Source organism: Acanthochromis polyacanthus, chromosome 21 (assembly GCF_021347895.1).
Source record: "Acanthochromis polyacanthus isolate Apoly-LR-REF ecotype Palm Island chromosome 21, KAUST_Apoly_ChrSc, whole genome shotgun sequence".
Classification (NCBI taxonomy): Eukaryota; Metazoa; Chordata; class Actinopteri; family Pomacentridae; genus Acanthochromis; species Acanthochromis polyacanthus.
The window spans coordinates 29,973,063-29,998,756 of record NC_067133.1 but is presented as its reverse complement, the minus strand read 5'-3'; the positions used below and the strand labels follow the sequence as shown (position 1 = coordinate 29,998,756).

At 40.6% G+C, this 25,694-nt stretch overlaps 1 protein-coding gene across 6 annotated transcripts in view; it reads left to right on the top strand.

Annotated features, from left to right (window-relative positions):
- The window catches only part of LOC110965689 (protein phosphatase 1 regulatory subunit 29), a 109,515-nt gene that overhangs the window by 43,385 nt on the left and 40,436 nt on the right, over positions 1–25,694 (top strand). For 2 of the 6 annotated variants that reach the window (XM_051940872.1, XM_051940873.1), the window contains exon 3: positions 8,688–8,736. The exons of the other annotated variants lie outside the window; for them this stretch is intronic. The gene's annotated coding sequence lies outside the window, so the exon portion shown is untranslated. The remainder of the gene's footprint in view (positions 1–8,687; positions 8,737–25,694) is intronic. 6 annotated transcript variants of the gene reach the window in all.

The following is a 25,694-nucleotide window of genomic DNA, read 5'->3' as shown; positions in this document are numbered from 1 at the left end:
TTTAGATTTTATTATCACCAGTAAAAAACATATTTCCTGTCATTTATTTCCTGGCAGTCAGTTCATTTAGGAACAGCAGATCTACTTTGTGAATTTGTGCCTCTGCCAACCAGCCAAGTTGCATTTTACGACAATATCTGTTCAGATTTTACCTTTGGCCTGGATATAAGATGCCATCACTTCATCACTTCATCTTATTCAACATTTTTGTGATGATTAGCAGATAAATTCTTGTTTTATGTCCCACAGTGACCTTTGACTTCCAGATTCTAATCAGTTTATCCTCGAGTCAAAGTGGACAGTTGTTCCAGATGTAATGAAGTTTCCTCCAGGATGCATCAGAACAACAGCACAGAAGAATGCAGAGGATGGACTGTATCTCTGTGTAATTGTATTTCACATCACTGAGAATATGTCTGCTGTTTTTCACACGTTGTACTGAATAGTTCCTCCACCAAAAACTAATCCCAGCAGCCTCGGGTCGTGCTGCTAATCAGTCAGACTTTCTAAACTTCACCCCTCTACATGTAGTGAACCCGCAGTGACTACATGTAAGGAGAATATAAATCCAGCTTACTGCCCTGCATTGAGGATGTTCGGCGCTGTATCGGCCGTCCATATGTGTGGATGAGCTCCGGCTGCACCGTTCCCGTCCCAGACACATTTTAGAACAACTGTCAGTTGAAGCTGTTTGATTTCATTATGATTCATTAGTTCTGTGATGCACGTAAATGCTTCAGCCACAAACTGGCATCACAGCACTGAAAACCCCGATCTGTAACTCCTCATTTTATTCTAACACCAGTGATGAAAGTTGCATTGCAGTAAGGCGTTCAGGTTGAGAAATATCCTCCCGGCTCATGTGTCTTTCACTCATTTCACACCTTCAGGTTCAGCTGTGATTAACCCATACATGATTATCTTATACCAAAGTACGACACGATGATAAAGAATTGTCTCTATTTGGCTTCTTGTTCCAACGACACGATGGACAGCAGCCGAGTGTTTTCTGTGTTGGTGACAGCATGTACCTGACATGTTCCTGAGAATAATAATGATGGAAAATTACTTTTGGGGCTATTCATGAGTCAATAATATTAAAGTAGAACTTTGGGATAGAAAAGTACTCAGTGATTCATGACATTTGAGCTCCCAATGGCAGAGAATGGTCAAAATCCCTCTAATAAAAGAGAAGTTATGTTGGATGTGGGAATCTCAGTCACACCAACGGCTTTAAAACTCTTCTTATAAATGCACAAGCAGTTCTCAAAGCCAGATTTACAACTCTGGAAGCCAGAGGATCTTACACACTTCTGGAAAATGGTGCAAAAGTGGAGAACAGAAGAGCGGTAAAAACAAGAACGGCTGAAAACAATCAGCAGCATGTGACTGTGATTAATGATTACTGTGTAGATTAAATTAGGTTTAGAGGCGTTTACAGTGAGCTGAGTGCCAGATAGAACAGTACAAACACCAAAGTATATCATTTTCACTGGAATAGTCATTAGCCAATGGGGACATGCTCCTAAAAATCCTGCCCATGCCCGCTTCAAACAAAAGGTCAGCGAGTGCAAACAAGACAGCTGGCAGCGAAACCACAAAGCCGACAGAGAGGGCAGAAGTCTGATGAGTGAGAAAAAGCAGAGGGAGCGATAAACCTCAAAAAACAAGTCTCCCAAAAAAGACATTTTGCCTACAGGCCTTCTGTTTATTTTTACTCCTATTCATTTTATCAGATTAAGTTATTTTGTTGGCCTTTTATTGATAGGTGCAGTGGAGAGAGAAGACATGCAGTAAAGGGTCATGGGCGGGAATCAAACCCAGACCGCCACGTTGAGGGCCAGCCCCTGAACATGGTACCCCCCTAAACCCGATGAGCTATCCAGGCGCTCTCAGATTCGTATTTTTGATTGAATTTATTACGTTCCACACATTTTTCACTTGATCTCCGCCTCTCCTGGTCTTTTATTTGGGTGCAGCAGTCAGTGTGCCAGTATGCTGCATCTCTAATCCTGCTCACTTTAGCTTACATCATCGGCCTTCCCTCCTCTGACACGGCTTCTGCTTTCAGTTCATCTGCTGTGCTGAGAAAGAGCCAAAGAGATGATCGATTTTGTTAACGTGTCGCTCGTCTCTCGTGTCCTTTTCAGTCCATTTCTCACCCTGTCTCTGTATTTATGGATGTTTCTGTCCTGCGCTTCCCTCCTGCGACTCATCGGTGCATCAGATGAATGCATCTCACACAGAAACAGAGACAGTCTGATGAAGCTGAAAGCAAACAAAATAATTCACTCTGTACGTGTCACATGCTTAGATGTGTCGCTGTTTGTGCTCATCTCTCCCTCTCCTGTAAAACTTTTTACCATTACCTCATGTTTTCGTGGGTTCCTCCCTCTTCCTCGCTCTCCGCTCTTTGAAGTGTTAATCCGCTTGCCAGGTCTGCTGGCTAATGAAGCTGCCGCCTTGAAGTAATTATCAGTGCCTTGTGTGTGTGAGAGCGCCAGTGACAGAAAAAGAACTGAGGAGAAATTGCAATTATCGCCGTAATTGCATTTCTATTTATGAATATTGTTTTCCGTGTGTCTCACCGTCAGACCGTCCGTTATGCTTCTCCAGTTCTAGCACCATACACTGGCAACCCGTGCACCGAGGATAGCGACTACAGCGGACCACTTACGGTACTTACAGCTACCTGCACACCTTTACACATATCGCCTGTAGCTTCAATTACAGGAAGAGAGGAGAAGAGAATTGACGTGGTGATGGTGTGGAGAAGGAGAAACAGACGATCTGAGTGGAGGAAAGACAGGAAGAGACTGTGCTGCTTTGATGACAGGGTTTTTGTCCGTGACGTGCAAACAGAGAACATGTAAGAAAGGAAGGGCAGGAGGACGAGTGGAGCAGTTTACACGAGCTTCTTTCATCTGTGCTAATCTATGCTGACACGTTCACATTACGGCCCTGCTCTCCACCAGATGCATTGTCTGGCCTACAGAGGATGGAAGGAGCTGCTGGTGGTTGTTTATTACGGGATAATGTCGAGTTTCGATGTTCTTTCTGAGGAATCCTAGTAATCGTGCTTCCTACAGACCGGAGGTGTCAAACTCATCTGAGTTCAGGGGAAACATTCAGCCCAGTTTGATTTCCAGAGACCAATAAAATCATAAAATAATAACCTATAAATAACCACAATGTTTCCTTTGTTTTAGTGCAACAAAGTACATTGTGAAAATATATACAGGAAGGAATTATCTTTTTACAGAACATCATGAACAACCTGGAATTTCTGGGGAAAAACAAGTCCAGTTTCGTCCACATTCATCCCCAGTTTATCATTTCCACATTACAACTTCCAGATCACGGAGTGTCTACAAAGGAACACAACATTTAGTCACCTGGAACTGAACCATGGAGGATTTACTTTATGATCAAAACAACAACAGACAACCACACACAAAACAATGAACATAACAAAACACAAAATGACAAAAATATAAGACAAAAACCACACAGACAAAAGGAAACACAAAACGACAAAAACATGAGACAAACGACAAAAGTCAGACAAAAAATAACAATAACAAGACAAAACATTAGAAAAATGAAACAGCACGACAAAAGTGAGACACAAAATGACAAAAGATTACACAAACGACACAAAGCAAAACAAAACAGAGACAAAAAAATTATAAAGCGACAAAAAAATGGACACAGAAAAACAAGACCAAAAACGACAAGAGACAAAAAAGACTAAAAAGTAGACAATCAACACAAATGAGACAGAAAAACACAAAATGACACAAACAGTACACAAAACGAACAAAGAAAAACACAAAAATGTCAAAAAAAACCCAAGTAACACAAAAAGGAAACACCAAATGACACAAAAGGCATGAAACAAAACAATAAAGGGACAAATGACACAAACAAGACAAAAAATGACAAAAGTGAGAAACAAAATGATAAAAAATAGTAGACAAAAAAGCATGAAATGACACAAAAATAAACAAAACAACAAAAATGAGATGCAAAGCGAAGGAAAAAATGAAAGAAATGACAATAGTCAGGAAAAAAAACAACAAAAACAGATAAAATAAGACAAAAATGAGACACAAAACTACAAAAGAATAAAGAACAATCTAGCATTTTATTTTATGATCTAAACAACTTGTCATGGTCTAGAAATGATTCTAAATTTATAGTTTTATAATTTACAATCTGCAGTTAATGTCTTCTCTGTAATTTTTACACTTTGGACCCTCTGGAGGACCACTTTTGGCCCACGGGCCTCATGTTGGACACCCCTGCTGTAGACGCTGATCAGATCATTTGTAATATTCAAAATGACATAAAAGCACATAAAAAAATTACCAACTGAATGCATAAAATAGCACTGGATTCACCAGGTTTCTGATCATGAAACCAGGAGAACACAAAGGAAAGACTCAGTGGGAGGCTGAGTGAGAGAGAGACATCCCATAATGCAATGAGCCGAACATGTTGCATAAGCTGACCTATCTAGTACTATAATCAGATCAGTGTGCCTGTGAAAACTTAATCCAGAGGCAACCGCAAAACAGCTGCACTTCAGCAGAGAAAGCAGAAAGAAAAGACGATCAAAAAGAAAAATAAAAGATGAAAAATCACCCAGACAACCGTCCCATCCACACCCAGCCCGGCTTCTTTTCTCTGAGCGCTTCATGGGCGGATGCGCCGCAGCAGGGGGCCGTGGTGTGTGAGGGGCCGTGGTGTGTGAGGGGCCGTGTGTGTGTGAGGGGCCGTGGTGTGTGAGGGGCCGTGGTGTGTGAGGGGCCGCCGTGTGTGAGGGGAGGAGCCGTGGTGTGCGAGGAGCCGTGGTGTGCGAGGGGCCGCCGTGTGCGAGGGGCCGTGGTGTGCGAGGGGCCGTGTGTGTGAGGGGCCGTGGTGTGTGAGGGGCCGTGGTGTGTGAGGGGCCGCCGTGTGTGAGGGGAGGAGCCGTGGTGTGCGAGGAGCCGTGGTGTGCGAGGGGCCGCCGTGTGCGAGGGGCCGTGTGTGTGAGGGGCCGTGGTGTGTGAGGGGCCGTGGTGTGTGAGGGGCCGTGGTGTGTGAGGGGCCGTGGTGTGTGAGGGGCCGTGTGTGTGTGAGGGGCCGTGGTGTGTGAGGGGCCGTGGTGTGTGAGGGGCCGTGGTGTGTGAGGGGCCGTGTGTGTGTGAGGGGCCGTGGTGTGTGAGGGGCCGTGGTGTGTGAGGGGCCGCCGTGTGTGAGGGGAGGAGCCGTGGTGTGCGAGGAGCCGTGGTGTGCGAGGGGCCGCCGTGTGCGAGGGGCCGTGTGTGTGAGGGGCCGTGGTGTGTGAGGGGCCGTGGTGTGTGAGGGGCCGTGGTGTGTGAGGGGCCGCCGTGTGTGAGGGGAGGAGCCGTGGTGTGCGAGGGGCCGCCGTGTGCGAGGGGCCGTGGTGTGTGAGGGGCCGTGGTGTGTGAGGGGCCGTGTGTGTGAGGGGCCGTGGTGTGTGAGGGGCCGTGGTGTGTGAGGGGCCGTGTGTGTGAGGGGCCGTGGTGTGCGAGGGGCCGTGGTGTGCGAGGAGCCGTGGTGTGCGAGGGGCCGTGGTGTGCGAGGGGCCGTGGTGTGCGAGGGGCCGTGGTGTGCGAGGGGCCGTGGTGTGCGAGGGGCCGTGGTGTGCGAGGGGCCGTGGTGTGTGAGGAGCCGTGTGTGTGAGGGGCCGTGGTGTGTGAGGGGCCGTGTGTGTGAGGGGCCGTGTGTGTGAGGGGCCGTGGTGTGTGAGGGGCCGTGTGTGTGTGAGGAGCGTGTGGTTTCGCCGTGTGTCCACCATGTATATTTTATGACTGCTATGATAGTTCTGGGTCTGTGTAATCTTCAGCTGACGGAGGGAGAGGGGCATGTGGGTGTTTGTCAGATATCAGAATAGGACCGTAAACGGATGCTCGGAGCACCACCTGCATGGGAGGATTCTGTACTCACACGTCTGTTCAAACCAGCTTTTACGCCGGTTAAATCCTCTGATATAAGCAGAAACACCCCGTCAGAACACAGCACACAGCGAGCCTTCTCTGTTCAAATGAGATCTGTACTTTCTCCTAGGCATTAAACTCATCTCTACACCAAACAGGCGAGGCGTAGTCGATGGTAATGTAAAGTGAACTAGCTGTCAGTCACTTATAGCTGTTAATTGCCATTTTCTGCCAGTTTAAAGCATCCACACGCGGTGAAACTATATGCAGCTATTCTAAGAGCAGAGAAAGGAGGGATCACAAGGTCCCGTTTTGTTCTCCCAGGTAATTTTAGTCTCCCCCGCAGGCGGGAAAGAGATTTTTGTTGAGCGAAACTAAACTTTCTAATTGGTTGCAGCATGTCAACATTATTTTGCTGTGGATTATCATTAAAAAAAATGTGAATGTGGTTCTGCTTTTTAAGAAAGGAATGTATGGTTGAGAGGCGACAGCCTGAAACGTGAGAAAGAGGATGCAACAAACAGTTTATTATCCGCCCTGTCAAGTGATCAGAGCTGAGAATATTAATAACAGCTTGAAGCTATTATTAAACTGAAAAGAAACGTTTGGACATGGGTCAGATAGTCAAAGTCCCTGTCTGGGCATTGATTAAACTTGAAAACTCATCTATGGGTGTCAAAGTCATCTATTTAGAAGTTTGTTTTCCCCGTTAAAATAATTCATTTCTGCCCTGCAGAAAGTCATGCAGGCTGACAGGATTGGTTCCTTAGATTTGACTAAAATGTTAAAAACGAGCACCATACTGACATGTTAACATTCTAAAAAAAGATTTTCATTCAAAAGGGTCTTTAAATGTCATGTTTAAATAGAATGTGCTGATTTTGTTGCAGGTTTTCATAAGTCTTCTTGGAGGTTCTGCTCACCCGTTAGGTCAACTTATCTTAGTTCAGGACCAGATTCAGCCCAGTTTGGTCTCCAGAGACCCGTAAAATAATAACCTATAAAAATAAACACAACTCTTAATGTTTCCTTTGTTTTAGTGCAACAAAGTACATTCTGAAAATGTTCACATTCAAGGAATTATCTTTTTATAAAACATCATGAACAACCTGAAATTTCTTGAGAAAAAATTTTTGTTTCATTCAACATTCAGCCTCAGTTTATCATTTCTACATTACAGCTTCCAGATCACAGAGTGTCTACAAAGGAACACAACATTTAGTCACCTGGACCTGAACCACGGAGGATTTTACTTTATGATCAAAATGACAAAAGTCAGACATAAAAGACAAAGAAAACAACAAATCAAGACAAAATATTCCAAAAATGAGACACATAATGACAAAAAATGAGACAAATAACACAAAACACAACAAAAAAGAGGCAAAAAAATTTGACAAAAAAGTTACAAAGCAGCAAAAAAATGAACAAACGACAAAAGTTAGAGAAAAATAAGACAGAATATTACAAAAATGAGACAAAACCGCAAAGAACAATGAGTAATCTAGTATTTTACTTTATGATCCAAACAACTTGTCATGGTCTAGAAATGATTTTAAATTTATAGTTTTACTAATTTACAATCTGCAGTTAATGTCTTCTCTGTAGTTTTTACACTGAGGGCCGGATTGGACCCTCTGGACGACCACTTTTGGCCCACAGGCCTCATGTTGGACACCCCTGGGTTAGTGTGATGAAGAATTTAACATTAGACAATTTAATAAATGTTCCTGTTATGCAACTTTACCATTCTCTAGATTTTTTCCACCCATTGTCTGTCTCATAAAAACCCACATCCGTGTTCTCCTGCACCTTTTTGCGCTGGTGTTTCTGCATTCATGAGGGACTGCAGTAAGAGCTGCTACTAAAGCAGGAATCCTTGTTTGGTTTCCGTCTGGCCGACTGCTCTCTGGGATTTCCCTGTAATATTTCGGTCCCATCGATCTACACGAATAAACAGCAGCTTATCTTACAGTGGGATGAGACAAATTGCAGCCCATTTAAGCAAAGAATAGCTCCTCTGAACTAATGCCCACATTATTTCGGTAAACTTCTCGCTCGTGGAAGATTAAATAACAGCAGGCTTTGGACTGGTGTGCTCGGTAAACAGAGGAGTGATTCAGCTCAGCGTACACTGACTAGATTCACAGAGAGCTGCTTGCTGATTTTGACAGCGTATATATGGGTTTCTGAGCCTTTTCCTCTGTGCTGGTTTTCATGTCACTCCCTGCTGCAGCTCAAATAAGCAAATGTGCTATTAAAAAGTTTGGATATACTGTATTTTTAGAAGAGTTGGAGAAAGTTATTACTGGGTCATAATTTGTGTGTGGTGAGGTCTCAATTAAGACATATACACACACACACACACATTGACAAGACGATGAAAGTGGAGCAGCGAATGAGGAACAGTGTGTCGTCTGAGACCTAGCCTCGTGTTATTTTAGACCTGGGAAGCGTGTCAGGGTTATACTATCTAGGTAGCCTAGAATGGGAGCGACCTGTTAGCCACCTAGCATGTAGCCTCCTGCACGGGTTGGTAAATAGACGTAAAGGTCGATTCAAAGACGATCCAACCCAAAAACCTCAAACACAGCGTTAGAACAAAACAGATCCACAAAGAAATCAGAAGCTCTGAAGTCTAATACCACTGGATCGGAATGCAATATCTTCATCAGTGCATGCCTTCATAGGATGTTTCCTTGCAGCTGTCAGCTGACATCATCCTAAACTATCTTCCAACAGGCAGACGCTGAAGGAGGAAGACATGCCAGGACTCTCTGCTCTGATTGAGGTTAGTTATTCTCTATTCTGACGTGGCTAAGCAGACGCGTTGTCTCCATGTTGGTCTGTAATCTAAATTTCTCCCAACTACAATATAAACCCAAAGATCAGAGAGAATCCTCAGAACTGATGCTGGCATTGCTTGCATGAACTGCTGCTCTGTTGGTGTCACTCCTTCTGATATCAGTAAACCTTACTCTCCACCTGAACCCTCTGAGTCTCTGGTGAGCTTTTCTGCCTCCTCATCCTCTTTCGTCATCGCATCAGTAAATACACGTAAAGGTTGATTCAAAGACGATCCAACCCAAAACCTCAGACACAGCAGCAAGACAAAATGGATCCACACAGAAATCAGCGGCTTTGAAGTCAAATGCCGCCTGATCGAAATGCAATATTTAGAATAATATTACATTCTGAATTATTGTTATTTCATCAGATCCACTCTCTCTGGTGCACCATTAATAACCTCATTTTCATTCTGCACCAAATCAACAGAGCAGTAAGAAGCAAGCAAACACTATTCTCTGATGTAATATTAATGAAAATCAAGTTATTTACATTGTTAACGTCTCCATACGGTGCTGTTTTATCTGCTACAAGACTAACTGTGTGGAATAAGAACTTAAAACCATCACTGCCTCCTTCCTCAAAAACACATTCAGACTTCATACCTAACAAATGTAACTTAACCTGAAGGGTGGGGCTTTCTGTGTTATTATTTTACTTCAGAACATGGCTGAATGATTACAATATTATGTCTAACAACTGCATAGCATGGTCCAGGGGTGTCAGACTGATGTTAGTTCAGTTCCACATTCAGCCCAGTTTGATCCGTACCAGTAAAACCACAGCATAACAAAATACACATAACCACAGCTCCAAATATTTACTTTGTTTTAGTGCAAAAAAAGTACGTTCTGACAATGTTCACATTTAAGGATTTATCTTTTTACAAAACATTACGGACAACCTGAAATTTCTTGAGAAACATTCAGTCACAGATATCTGGAGCTGAATGATGTAGTATTTTATTTTGTGATCAAAACGACTAAAATCGGACAAAAAACAACAAAAGCAAAACAAATCATTACAACAATTACACAAAAACAAGAAACAAGATGAAAAAATATGTGACAAATGACACGAAACAAAACAAAAATTAGACAAAAAAGTTACAAAGCAACAGAAAAATGGACAAACAACAAAAATGAGACAAAAAGACACAAAATGATACACAAAACAATGAACAAAGCAAAACACAAAATGGCAAAAAACAAAAGACAAAAACCACAAGTAAGACAAAAAGGAAACACAAAAAGACAAACAGGAGAAACAGAACGACAAAAGCATGAGACTAATGGCAAAAATCAGACAAAATAACAAAACATGAGACTAACGACAAAAATCTGACAAAATAACAACAAAAACATGAGACTAACGACAAAAATCAGACAAAATAACAACAAAAACATGAGACTAATGACAAAAATCTGACAAAATAACAACAAAAACATGAGACTAACGACAAAAATCAGACAAAATAACAACAAAAACATGAGACTAATGACAAAAATCAGACAAAATAACAAAAACATGAGACTAACGACAAAAATCAGACAAAATAACAACAAAAACATGAGACTAATGACAAAAATCTGACAAAATAACAACAAAAACATGAGACTAACGACAAAAATCAGACAAAATAACAACAAAAACATGAGACTAATGACAAAAATCAGACAAAATAACAAAAACATGAGACTAACGACAAAAATCAGACAAAATAACAACAAAAACATGAGACTAACGACAAAAATCAGACAAAATAACAACAAAAACATGAGACTAATGACAAAAATCTGACAAAATAACAACAAAAACATGAGACTAATGACAAAAATCAGACAAAATAACAAAAACATGAGACTAACGACAAAAATCTGACAAAATAACAACAAAAACATGAGACTAACGACAAAAATCAGACAAAATAACAACAGAAACATGAGACTAACGACAAAAATCAGACAAAATAACAACAAAAACATGAGACTAATGACAAAAATCTGACAAAATAACAACAAAAACATGAGACTAACGACAAAAATCAGACAAAATAACAACAAAAACATGAGACTAATGACAAAAATCAGACAAAATAACAAAAACATGAGACTAACGACAAAAATCAGACAAAATAACAACAAAAACATGAGACTAACGACAAAAATCAGACAAAATAACAACAAAAACATGAGACTAATGACAAAAATCAGACAAAATAACAACAAAAACATGAGACTAACGACAAAAATCAGACAAAATAACAACAAAAACATGAGACTAATGACAAAAATCAGACAAAATAACAACAGAAACATGAGACTAACGACAAAAATCAGACAAAATAACAACAAAAACATGAGACTAACGACAAAAATCTGACAAAATAACAACAGAAACATGAGACTAACGACAAAAATCTGACAAAATAACAACAAAAACATGAGACTAACGACAAACATCTGACAAAATAACAACAAAAACATGAGACTAACGACAAAAATCAGACAAAATAACAACAAAAACATGAGACTAATGACAAAAATCAGACAAAATAACAACAAAAACATGAGACTAACGACAAAAATCAGACAAAATAACAACAGAAACATGAGACTAACGGCAAAAATCAGACAAAATAACAACAAGAACATGAGACTAACGACAAAAATCAGACAAAATAACAACAGAAACATGAGACTAACGGCAAAAATCAGACAAAATAACAACAAGAACATGAGACTAACGGCAAAAATCTGACAAAATAACAAAAACATGAGACTAATGACAAAAATCAGACAAAATAACAAAACATGAGACTAACGGCAAAAATCTGACAAAATAACAACAAAAACATGAGACTAACGACAAAAATCTGACAAAATAACAACAGAAACATGAGACTAACGACAAAAATCAGACAAAATAACAACAAAAACATGAGACTAACGACAAAAATCTGACAAAATAACAACAAAAACATGAGACTAACGACAAAAATCAGACAAAATAACAACAAGAACATGAGACTAACGGCAAAAATCTGGCAAAATAACAAAAACATGAGACTAACGACAAAAATCAGACAAAATAACAAAAACATGAGACTAACGACAAACATCAGACAAAATAACATCAAGAACATGAGACTAACGACAAAAATCTGACAAAATAACAACAAAAACATGAGACTAATGGCAAAAATCAGACAAAATAACAACAAAAACATGAGACTAACGACAAAAATCAGACAAAATAACAAAAACATGAGACTAACGACAAAAATCAGACAAAATAACAACAAAAACATGAGACTAACGACAAAAATCAGACAAAATAACAACAAAAACATGAGACTAATGACAAAAATCAGACAAAATAACAACAAAAACATGAGACTAACGACAAAAATCAGACAAAATAACAACAGAAACATGAGACTAACGACAAAAATCAGACAAAATAACAACAGAAACATGAGACTAGCGACAAAAATCTGACAAAATAACAACAGAAACATGAGACTAATGGCAAAAATCAAACAAAATAACAACAAAAACATGAGACTAACGGCAAAAATCAGACAAAAATAACAACAACCGGATTGGACCCTCTGGAGGACCACTTTTGGCCCACAGGATGCATGTTTGACACCCTTAGTTTAGAGTATGTTTGCAGGTGAACTGGTGTACTTGAGCTGCAGCAAAATGCACAGGACTTCATAGAACAGCACATTTTAAAGTACGTTACGGTGCAGAGTTACCTTCCAACCATTTCAGCATATTCAGGGATTATTTTCATTGAAAACTGAGCTTTTAAATGTTCAACTTTGACACACAGAGATGAGTTTTTATGGGTTTGATCTGCAGAGACTTCTCTATCGTTTTTAGGAGCAGACATTGCTCCAGTTCCACTTTTTATTTTAAAATTTGAAAAACACGATTTGCTTTGACTGTCAGGTCTTTAATTAAAGAAAGAAAGCATTGGACGACACACCTGAACGTTGAGTTTGTCTGGTGTCTGCAGAATAAAAAAGTAAAAAGTAAATTCTCTCTCCTCATCTTGTATGTTAATTGAAGACTCATTATTCAGTTTTTCGTCTTCCTGACAGCTTTTCGCCACCTCCTTTGTGTAGCTGACTTGTTGTTTTAAAGGCTAGCTAATAAACGGGACAAACATGACAACCTCTCCAGGGCCAGGAAAGTTCTTCCTCCTTCTGGGTAATTAGAAATCAGTGACAGATCATATCGCATCTACGTGCGCATGTTTGTGTTCCAGATAAGACTGGTGAAATGTGATGGAACTTCAGTCAGCTGGGATAGACTCCAGCCACAACGACCCTCATAAGGATGAAGCGTTGTGTAGATGATGGATGGATGGATGACGTATGGATGGATGATGTATGTATGGATGGATGGATGATAGATGGATGGATGGATGATGGATGGATGGATGGATAATGGATGGATAGATGATGGATGGATGGATGGATGGATGGATGGATGGATGGATGATGGATGGATGGATGATGGATGGATGGATGATGGAGGGATGGACGGATGGATTGATGGATGAAGGATGGATGGATGGATGGATGATGGATGGATGGATGGATGGATGATGGATGGATGGATGGATTGATGGATGGATGGATGGATGGATTGATGGATGATGGATTAATGGATGGATGGATGGATGATGGATGGATGGATGGATGATGGATGAATGATGGATTGATGGATGGATGGATTGATGGATGATGGATGGATGGCTGGATGGATGGCTGGATGGATGGCTGGATGGATGATGGATGGATGATGGATGGATGGATTGATGGATGGATGGATGATGGATGATGGATGGATGGATGGATGGATGGATGGATGGATGATGGATGGATGGATTGATGGATGATGGATGGATGATGGCTTGATGGATGGATGGATTGATGGATGATGGATGGATGATGGATTGATGGATGATGGATTAATGGATGGATGGATGGATGATGGATGGATGGATGGATGGATGATGGATGGATGATGGATTGATGGATGGATGGATTGATGGATGATGATGGATGGCTGGATGGATGGCTGGATGGATGATGGATGGATGATGGATGGATGGATGGATGGATGATGGATGGATGGATGGATGATGGATGGATGGATGGATGATGGATGGATGATGGATGGATGGATTGATGGATGGATGGATGGATTGATGGATGGATGGATGGATGGATGGATGGATGATGGATGGATGGATGGATGATGGATGGATGGATGATGGAGGGATGGACGGATGGATTGATGGATGAAGGATGGATGGATGGATGGATGGATGATGGATGGATGGATGGATGGATGATGGATGGATGGATGGATTGATGGATGGATGGATGGATGGATTGATGGATGATGGATTAATGGATGGATGGATGGATGATGGATGGATGGATGGATGGATGATGGATGAATGATGGATTGATGGATGGATGGATTGATGGATGATGGATGGATGGCTGGATGGATGATGGATGGATGATGGATGATGGATTGATGGATGGATGGATGGATGGATTGATGGATGATGGATGGATGGTTGATGGATGGATGATGGATGGAAGAATGGACTTGTGATATGCAGCCACGTTATTTTACGATGAATGCTTTTCTCGTCATTACTGAGCTGTTTTGCTAAAATTGTGAGCTGCACGTCTATTTCTGTACGTGCGATTGAAGAACTGTTGGCTAACGGAACGGTGATCGCGTGGCAGCGATCATTACTGTAGCAGCCAGCAGTGTGTGAAAGCATTGTTCTCTCATCGAAGCCATTGTTCTAGCAGCTATCTTGTGTTTCTGTATCATGGCAGGCCATATGCTGATATGCCTACATGTCGAGAAATCCTGACGCCCACAGACGGGCAGATAGATGGATGCTGTATGCACACTGCTGCCTCTCCACGCTGTGTTTACTCACACATTGTGTACATCGCCGTCCTTCCACCAACAGCGAATGTTGGACGCTGTTTTGGCTCTGAGAAAAAGTGCGAGGCTTTTTTTTTAGAAGTGGATCTCCTGCTGTGGCCTGTAGGAGGGCGTCAGGTAGGAACAGAGAGAGACAGGGTGAAAAAGAAAGACGTCATCATTGGAGCGTCGTCTTCTCCTCGCCAAGCTGTCAGAGAGGTGTGAGAGGAGAGGGCAGGAGAGACGGAGGGAAGCAGGTAAACTGATAATGACTGCCTCTAAAATCTCCTCGGCAGCCCAGGGGACAATCCGACTTCTAATGAGGCTCGTTTTCGTTATCTGTCTCCCGGTGTCATGTCAAAAACAGCTGTTTACTTTCCCCCAACGCTCCTCTCTGTCATCCTGCTCTCCTCTTCCCTCTACATTTCCCTCGTTCTGTATCTCTCTCTCTTTCTTGCAGCACTTTTCTCTTTTTATCACAGATGCTTTCTCTCCTCCCCGTGTTTTTTATTTCATTCTGTTTGCCTCGTCTTCTCTGTTTGTCTTTTTCTTCCTTTCACAGCTTCTTTTCCACCCCCACCCGCAGCCTACTTCTAACCTCATCACCTTGCATATACAGGTCTTCCACTACCTTCCATCCACTTTATTCTATAATTCATTTCACCACCCTCCATGTGTGGGAGCGCATGCTTGAGTACAGTTACATCTTTCCTCATACTTACAGCTTTCACACTCACTGTCAAGAAAGACTGACGGAGAAAGACAAAAAAAAAAAACTATTAGAAAGATGCACTTTTCCTGGAAGAATTTTGGAAAGTTTAAATGAAAGTCACATAAAATGGACAAAATTGACATTTCATCTGAAATAAGCTGCAATTTGAGAAAAAAGAAGACGCTTTCATTTTAATTTCGTTTTACGTTATTTATTAGTGTGGAAACTTGATTACTAGCTCAGTTTTTCACATAATTTGTTCACTTGTTTGTTTTCTTAACCCTGTAAGATCTGCCATTGAGCCGATCCACCAGGACAGATTCTTACATTTGTACATCCTTTAGTGTCATTTTTTGGAGTATTTTTATTTGCTTTACATCAATATAACACTTATATCCCAACTTTTAATAATATGTACTGACTTATGTCTGAACTACTACAATAAATTGCTTAAAAGTGCAACAAACCTAAATAAATGAAAATCGTCTTTGTTTTTTTCACATATATTTCAAAATACAGAAATAGCATAGCTGTATATCTTATTAGAAAAAAAAAGATTTTTATGTGCGCTTTATTGTGGTTTTTACAAACCCGTCACTACAACCAAAAAAACGGTGGAGACGAGCAGACTGGTTGTCTCCATGTTGGTCTGTAATCTAAATCTGACCTTCTCCAGCTTAAATATAAACCCAAAGATCAGAGAGAATCCTCAGAACTGGTGCTTGCATGTACTGCTGTTCTGTCGGTGTCATTTCTCCTGATAACCTAAGTCATCTGAGTCTCCAGCGTGTCTCTCTTGATCCTTTCTGAGCCTCGCTGAACTTCCACAACAACAACACAGAGGCTTCATATCAGCTGATATCTCTGTTATGTTCACAGGTTGTCCTTCCATTCCAGTTTTGTTGCATTTCAAGCGGGAATCCTGAAGGAAATATCTTTAAATCCGGCACAAACATCCAGATATTCTCAAGGATGAGTTCATTAGATTTGGAGGATCAAAGGTCGAGACAGAAAAGCACGTTTTGGGCCATAACTCAGGGATTTAAATGTTAATTACGACATTTTCCACATAAATGTCTAACAGGATAAAATGACGAAGTGATGACATTTTACACCCGAAAGGTCAACGGTTAATTCCACTGTGACATCATAATGTTCTGCAAAAAAACACTTTTCTGACCATTATTCAGCCTCAGAACTCAGGGGAAGATCGTGAGCATATTTAACATTTGGTTTTTATTCTGAAGTGGTCTTAGCTGCTCCAAACTCTACTGATCATATTGATCTTCTGCTGCTCTGCTGATCGATCGATTGTTTTCACCAATATTGATCTTCAGCTGATTGTTTTTGTGTCATGCCACAAAGCTCTAAGTAAAATCAACATGTAAATAATATATCTCAGTGTAGTAACTATTTCCACTTATTACCTTTTACTATAATCCTTCAAAGCCATTTATTACGAGTATTATGAGTCTAAACGGAGGCATTTAGCTTCAAGGCGATAATTCTAGTGTTACAATTAGTAAAAGCATCTTCAAATGCCCTTTTTTATTTAAACAAAGGATAAAAAGAAGGAGACAAAGTGAGACAGTGACACAGAGAAGCAAGGTTAAGAGTGGAAGTGGCATGAAAATGTGTGAAAGTGTGGTGGAAATGAAAGAGAAAGGGAATGGAGTGTGAATATTTGCAGTCCTCTGCTGCCAGAACGGTGCTAAGCTAACACTTTACAGATTCCTGTAGATGTGGCTCCTTTGACATGCACTGCAGCAATTATGTGTGCAGAAAAAGTAAGAAAAAGGGGTCTGAGAGGGCATGAATGTGGAATCTGTGGCAGTTCTTGTGCTGCATGTTTGTGCTTTTGACAAATTCAGATTTGAGACGACTGATGAGCTTCCATAGATCTCTCAGTAAAATCAATGTGTCCATCTTGATCCTATATGTGTCTCTCTTATATATTCAGCGCAGTTTCTCTTGACAACATGGAGTTTCAGCTGTAATAGATGTAGTTAGCTCATTGAAATGTCGACCTGCCACATCTGAACCTCCTCTTTAACCCCAGCAGCTCTCCTATTTCAATTCCAGTGCAAAGTAACGGCAATTATCAGTGTGCTTTTTCAATTCCCATCATCCTTCAGCCATCCAAACAACCAACATTTGACACGTCTGAGCTGCAATTACAGGATCCCACTGGACTTGATTAAAGGGATCACTGGTGGCATTTTACCATATGAAATTCGAGACATTGCAATAATTACCATGTGCAAACAAAACCGTCCTTTAGATGCTTGACAGCCTCCACTTTCCTCTCACTCTGCAATTTTAGAAGCAAAATGAGGGAACCAGAGGAGCAATCAGCACGGCGGCGTTGTCTGCACGCAACATCGGGAAGTAATTGAGTTTTCGTGGAAATCTGTGTTAATTTGAAAAATGACATAATTTGTGGAAATGATAGTAGACAGAGTGTTTCATGAAGCATGTCACTTCACTGATGGTAACCCTGGACTTAAATACTACGTTCTGGAGCCCATGAAAGAGCAGCACAGTGCTAAAGTCTGCTGATGTCTGTTACATCAAGACTCTGACTGTCTGTGTGGATGTCAGTTGTTCTTTAAGGTTATTCCAGAACTTGAGGACATTCTACATCCCAACCATCAAATGTACAATAATCCATGTAGAAAATACTAAAACATGCAGTAGTTGTGTAAATGTTCTTGTTTTGAGACCAAATCTAAAAAAATAAGTGAAAAGAATGTGTGAAAATATTCTACAACTAGATGAGCCCTCAGTAGAGGGCAGAACCACGCCCTCTGCTGGTGAAAACCCTGTCCTCCCTATACAACTGATGCAATATGTATCAATTTTGATCATCGTACGTATCTCCCTTCCTACTTGATCTGCTGACCTGTAACTCCACAGCTGAGCAGGGGACCTTAGGCTGATCTTCAGTGCCAAGTTTGATTATCCTGACTTCAGCGATTGCAGAGATATCGGACTGGAAATAGTCACATACATACATACATACATACATACTTACCCAGCCAGATACCGCACCGAATGCAATAATCCCGCCGACGTACCCGTCGGGGGGGTTAAATACCTAATAAGTCTGGAGTTCCCCTAAAATGACATTTTTCTCTTGTCCCACCCCCCTGATGACCAAACTAAATCTCTAATAAAACAGCTAGAATCAAATTTAAATCTCCTTTTTTGTGGCATTATTTTTTTCATTTATGTCTCTTGTAATTGTCATTTCCATCCTCCAACAGTGTTCCTAAAGAATGTGTAGATCAAAGCTATGTCCTCTCTTCTATTTTCCATCTTTTCATCCATTGTCAGCCTTGATTGAATGTCTCTCTCTACCTCATATTATCAGGATCAGACTCATTCTTTGGACTGTTTTCCATCAGTCAGTTTGTCCTCTTGGTCAGCAGTAACAGCTAGCTAAATATCTAGCTTCTACTGCTGAGAAAAAGATCACATTAGCATGGATTAGCAACCCTGTTACTGTGATTAGAGTAGGGTTAGCAAACAGCACAGAAAACATGGAATAAAAATGCTACCATTGATGTGGAAGCTGAACCAATCAATACCTATTATTGATGAATATGGAGCAGAACACTGTGAAAGAGAAGGTTTATTGTTCAAACATTTTGAGGCCCAGATGTCCTCCAGTTCTGGAATGATCCTTCACTTCTGTCAGGAGTAAAACATTAATTTTCACCTGATGCTAGTTTTACTGCATTAAATGCATGTTGGAGATTTACGTTACTGTTGTTCAGTATTTGCTCTCTGGACTCCAGTTTTTTTTGGTTTTTTTTTTGCAAGAAGTGGATTTAATGCAGCAAGACAAGATGGAAAATCTCAGAAAATTGCTTAAAGTTTATTACTTTTCATACATTCTGTGGCTTTATTAAAGATGTGCAGTAAATCAGTGTGGATGCTCTTCGATGGTCAGGCATCGAAACAATTCAGTTGTTACATGAAAAGAGAAGAAAGCGAAAGGAAATCTTTTAATTAATGTGATTTGGTGCACTCTGTAATTACCACAGACATCCACACTCAGAGCAGAGCATGTCTACTGTCTGCTGTAGCGGTGGTTTGGATAATTGGACTGCACCTGTTCCTCTCGTGTCACACCAGGTAACTTGGCCTTCCAACTCGGCAACAGGTGGTGCAGCGACCAGACAACCTGTCAGAACCCTGCTCTGTATGTTACTGCTGCAGCTTTTACAGGAACTATATTAGGAACATGCATTGTGTCTGCTTAAATCTGTTTTCAAGAATCCAGCCATTCTTTTTCTTTTGCTGATCAGCTGCGTTTTCCATTTCCTCCTGGGAGCCCCCGAGGCGTTCCCAGGCCAGATGAGATATGCAATCTCTTCAGCAGATTCTCAGTCTACTCCAGGGTCTCCTGAGGAAAACCTCTGAAGCACAGTGCTCAGGACACATCCTAATCAGATGCCCGGCGGAGCAGCGACTCTCTCTGAGGAGCTCCTCACCTTCTATCTGAGTCTGAGCCCAGCCTCTCTGCAGAGGAAACTCATTTCAGCCGCTCGTATCTGCATTCTCACTTCCCAGAGCTCATGACCATAGAGGGTTGGAACGTAGATTGACTGGTAAATAAATCCTCCTCACCACGATGTTTCCATCTCACACTCCATGTTTCCACCAGCAAGATCCTTAAACTCCTTTATCCATTCATTCATCCATCCATCCATCCATCCATCCATCCATCCATACATACATACATACATACATCCTCTATATACCGCTTTATCCTCACTAGGGTCATGGGGGGCTGGAGTCTATCCCAGCTGACTCGGGTGAAGGCAGGGGACACCCTGGACAGGTCACCAGTCTGTCGCAGGGCTTTTAACTCCTTTATGAAAGAGGGACATTAGCAGAAAAATTTGTTGTCTGAAAGTGATTGAGTGGCTGAAATACACTACCGTTCAAACGTTTGGGGTCACTTAGAAATGTTCTTATTTTTGAAAGAAAACTTTTTTTTTCTCCAATGAAGATAACATTAAATGAATGATAAATCCAGTGTAGACATTGTTAATGTAGTAAATGACTATTGTAGCTGTAAACGGCTGATTTTTAATGGAATATCTCCATAGGGGTACAGAGGAACATTTCCAGCAACCATCACTCCTGTGTTCTAATGCTACATTGTGTTAGCTAATGGTGCTGAAAGGCTGATTGATGATTAGAAAACCCTTGTTCAGTTATGTTAGCACATGGATAAAAGTGGGAGTTTTCATGAACTTTAGACCTGCACTGCATGAGCTTTACAGGAGACACATCATGAGATTTTATTCTAAGGGTTGTCGGTTGTGCAAATATCACAGCAGTATGGAGGTAATTCTGATCCCATACTAAGAAGTTGCGTCATCTTGACATGAGCTCAGTTTTATTGAAATACGTGAGCACGATGTGATGCATGCATCAATGGATGGAGAAAATGAAGCACTTGTAACTTGTACATGTGTAATCATGTGCAGTGATTCAAAGCTTAATGAGACTCGAGGGGAAAGAAGGAAGTAGCACCAAGTAGCAATGAGAAAGAACACAGGAAGAAAGACAGAAGAAGAGCTGCTGAAAGAGTCATTCTGAGGCCTGCAAACATCAAAAACATCTAAAATATGTCATGGAGCACCAACACTGGACTGTAGATGACTGGAAGAAGGTTCTCTGGACAGATGAGTCCAAGTTTGAAGTCTTTGGTCGGCATTGTTGGGTTTATGTCCGCAGAAAAGCTGGAGAACGTTTTGATGCTCGATGCATCACAGGGAAACACGGTGGAGATTCCATTATGGTTCAAATCCATCATGAAGACGAAGGTCGACCACAACATCTTGGTGCATCATGGAGTCCATTCTGGGTTGAACCTGATGGTCATAGGTTCATACACCAGGAAGACAACGACCCCAAGCAGACTTCCAAGCTGTGCAGATTCTACTGGACCAAGAGAAAGGAATCTGGAGAACTGGAACTGATGGACTGACAAAGTCAAAGACCAAACTGGAATCCTACTGGACAGATCTGGGATTTATTGAATTCAAAAATAGATCAAACAAAAGTTTCACCCAAAACAAGTCTCTGGGAACAGCTAGAAACTATTTGGAACTCAATAACAATAGAGACAAAAGACGAGCAGTCCATAAAAACAACGGTGGCAACAAGAATGCAAGCTGTTATCAGGGCCAAAGAAGGAAAACTGGTTCATATATGTGAATAAGGAATATTTGGTTCTGCCAGTTTGTTATTTGCCTGATAAATACCAATACAGTTTTTAGTTTGAAGTAAGTTTTAGACAGATTCATAAAATCTTTGTGTGTCTTATAGAGTTGTGAAGCACCATATGTGTTTATATCATGAGTGAAATAAGCAGTCGGTGCCACAGTGGCATTTTTCTGTCTTTAAACTGCAGCGTATCGATGAGACACAAAAACATGAAGTCAGACTGATGTAACTTTAATCCCGTCAACTTGAAGGGTGAGACTTCCCACAGAATTGTTCTTCAGAATTGTTTCCTGGTTCGACCATAGTGGCTGAGCTGCTCCAGTTGTACAGCTTGTCTCTGTAATAGTAGATATATTATGAGCTGGAGTGCTCGAGCTGCAGCACAGAGTGACTGCAGACAAGCTTTGCCAGTGCAGAGGTACATTAAAGCCATTTACAAGCAACAACAGATTATTTTCATGCCAAGAAAAAGGCCAAATGAGTCAATTTTGATACACAGACATGCATGATTTTATTCAGTTATTCATGTGGGACTTAAAATGAACACCAGGAGCAGCAGTAATTCAGTAAAGAACTAAAAAGAAGGTTCCACCTGACATCTTTCACCATCTCCACCGAACAATACCGGCACAGAATTCATTCAAGGCCATGAATCGAATTCATTTAATAGCTTTCAAATGGAATCCAAGCAAACCTGAACAACTTGAGTTAGTACAGAAGTACAGAAATGGATCAGTAATAGTGATTTCAAAACAAAAAATGATACCTTATTTAAAGAGAAAGCTCTGGAAAAATCTGCACCCGCACCACTCCTCCATCATGGAACATGTGAGTTAAAACAGAGCATCCTTACCTCCGTTATTTTCTTCTCTGGGATCAGATTCCTCCTCTAATAACATCCAGGTCATCAGATCTTCATTGTGTGTTTCATTTTAATTAACTCTGATTAACTTAGCAGCTGAAATGGTGATGATAACAGTTTCTCTAACGACAACATGATAGATATGTGAGGAAAGTGCAGCCGTTTATGTTCACAAGAAGAAATGCATCCATGAATTTCCTTCTGCATGAAACCTGACACATCATGAATAAAAACATGATTAAATCTACACAGCACCACTTTAATGCAAAGAAAAAAAACATCTAAAGATGTCATTTTGTTAAAGAAAGAGAAAGAGTAAAAGCAAACCTGAAAAACTGTTGTTTAGAGCTACAAAAATGTATGAATATTAATGATTTTAAAACAAATGATCTGAAGACAGACGTGAAATATCTGCAGCAGCATCACAGCTTCATCATGGAGTTAAATCAGGAACATGTCAGGAATAAAACAGCCTCCTTACCTCCCTTATTGTCTTCTCGGGGATCAGATTCCTCCACTAACAACCTAAAAGACACAGAATCTTAATTGCGTTTCATTTTAATTAACTCTGAATAATTTAGCAGCAGAAAAACAGTTTCTCTAATGTGATTTACACGTGTGAGGAACATGCAGCAGAAAAGTTATTCTCCTTTCCTTCTATAAGACCCGACACATAATGAATGAAAATAAATAAATCTCTCATGGGCATAAAACAAATCAAATTCATCTAAGACTGTCAAACAGAAAAAGCAAACCTGAAAAAGTGAGAAGCTCAGTTTGTTGTCAAACATGCGGTTATTGTCTTCTCTGGGATCAAATTCATCCACTAATAACATAAAAGACAGAATCTTAATTGTGTTTCATTTTAATCCGATCTGAATACCTTAGCAGCAGAAAAACAGTTTCTCTAATGTGATTTAAACGTGTGAAGAACATGCAGCAGAAAAGAATTCACGTTTCCTTTTATATCACATAATTGATGAAAAACAGGCTAAATCTCTGCAGCTCTGCTCGGCCGGGTGAAGCTCGCCGGCGTAGAAGGCGCTGAACGGTCTTGGCTGCAGACATGAGAGAGCAAATGAAGCGGCGCTTGTTGCTCCTGGGGGGGGAGACAGGTGCTGAAGGAGCGCTGGTGCATGCAGACGCTCACATGCATCTAATCCTGGACCGCTTCCAGTCCACCGTCCTCCCAGGACCGCGATTGTATGTGACAAACCCTGTCGTCTTAAGAATGCTAATTGGGGAAAGTGGCAGTTAGTAAAAACTCTTAGTGTGAGATAATACGCTCCGCTGTGGGGGGGAGGACGAGCTTCAGGGGCATCAGGGGAGACGGCAGCTAAACAAGCAGGGGATCTGGGTTTAGGAGAGACGGATGACGAGGGAAATTACTTAAAAAGTAGCTGTGGCACGAAGCAGTTTTCAGATTTATGTTGTGTTTCAGGGCTGTTTATGTTGGATGGCATATGAAGGACAAACAGAGACATGATCTGGATTTCCAGCATTTTGTAGAGTTTTTTTTTTTTTTTTTTGCACATCTGGATATGCACATTAGACATATTATTTTACCTCAGTTAGTTTAAAACAAACTAATTACACAAAAAGATGAAAATTGTAAGCGGTGTTGTTTGTGCTGCATGCATCACTGAGCTCCTCACTCTTTATTTTCCCTTTTCTTACCATCTATAATTAAAACATACTGAAGACAACAGACTCCTGAGTCCATGCAGGCTGCTGTGTTTGTGCTCCTCAGGATGATTTATCAGGGCAGGTGAGGTGACTTCACGCCAGGTAAAGCCTCAGGTAGGGCTGGGCAGCTCCACATAAAATCAATACCGCAATTAATCATCACATTTATCTCTGTCCGCACAAAATCTGTCTTCACACTAGCAGTTATGGTTCTTTTTACATCAAAAATATTCATTTTCTCCTCTTGGTTCTTGACCAAAAGGTCAAACAGTTAAAGCAGACAGACATCTGGAGCAGCATAATGAACTGCTTTATCTTTTTTTTTACCGCTATTTTCTGCAACTACCATCTTCTGTGTAAAAATTGTGTTTAAGTTACAGTGTTTGCATTAAGCTAGTGTGCTCACATGACCAAAAAATCCTGATTTTTCTGCACTCCTGATTCAAAACAGCCTGATTTTGTCAGGAAATGAATACATTCCTACTGGTTTGAGAAGTCATAACATTAATCAATTTATTCAATTAACAGAACCTGAACCAGAAGCTGTAAAAACAGGAAAAATCTGTGGATTTTCAACTTTCAGACAGTCCTAGTCCTTTGGTGTACCACTCAGTCTAAAATATTAAGCTTTAAATCACAACATTTCTTCAAAATTCCTTTATTTGATGTCTCGTTTAATGCCATTCGTGCTGAACATAATCTATAAAAAAGAAAAAAAGGTCCTGCCCTCCTCAGCTGAGACCAACAACCATGTGACAAAAATTCAGGCTGAACTGCAGGCAGTGTCTCATAGAGAACAAAGTATGTAGACAGTTCAAAAAGAAACTGTAAAAACAGAGAAAATCTGCAGATTTTCAACTTTCAGACAATCCTTCAACAAACATCTGTGACATACCATTTTTAAGAAAGAAATTTAGGCAAGTCTAAGCTTAGAATTGTAATCGTTTCTTTATTCTACACGTCTCATTTAAGAATAGGCCAAAAATAAACATTTGTACTAAACTACTTTTGCTAAAAAAAAAAAGAAAATCCTGCCCTCTTCACACTCCTAACAGCCATATGACAAAAATTCAGGCACACTGCAGCTGAATTAGGATGAACTGCAGTCAGTGTCAAGCATAGGATGATACTATTTTGGAGTCGAGATATGTGTGTAAATACGTGGTCATTTGTGTTAAACTTCTGTGTGATAGGTTTGTTGTTTTAAAAATCGCCAAAATTACACCATTTATCTGAACCAGAAGCTGTATAAACAGAAAAAAAAACTGCAGATTTTGAGGTTTCAGACAAGCTTTCAACTAACTACCTGTGAGAAAACCCCTTTATTCTACATGTCTTGTTAAAAATGTGACAAAAAGGAGCAATTTCTGCTAAACATATTCTTTTTTTTTTAAAGTTCTGCCTTCTCCACACTCCTAACAGCC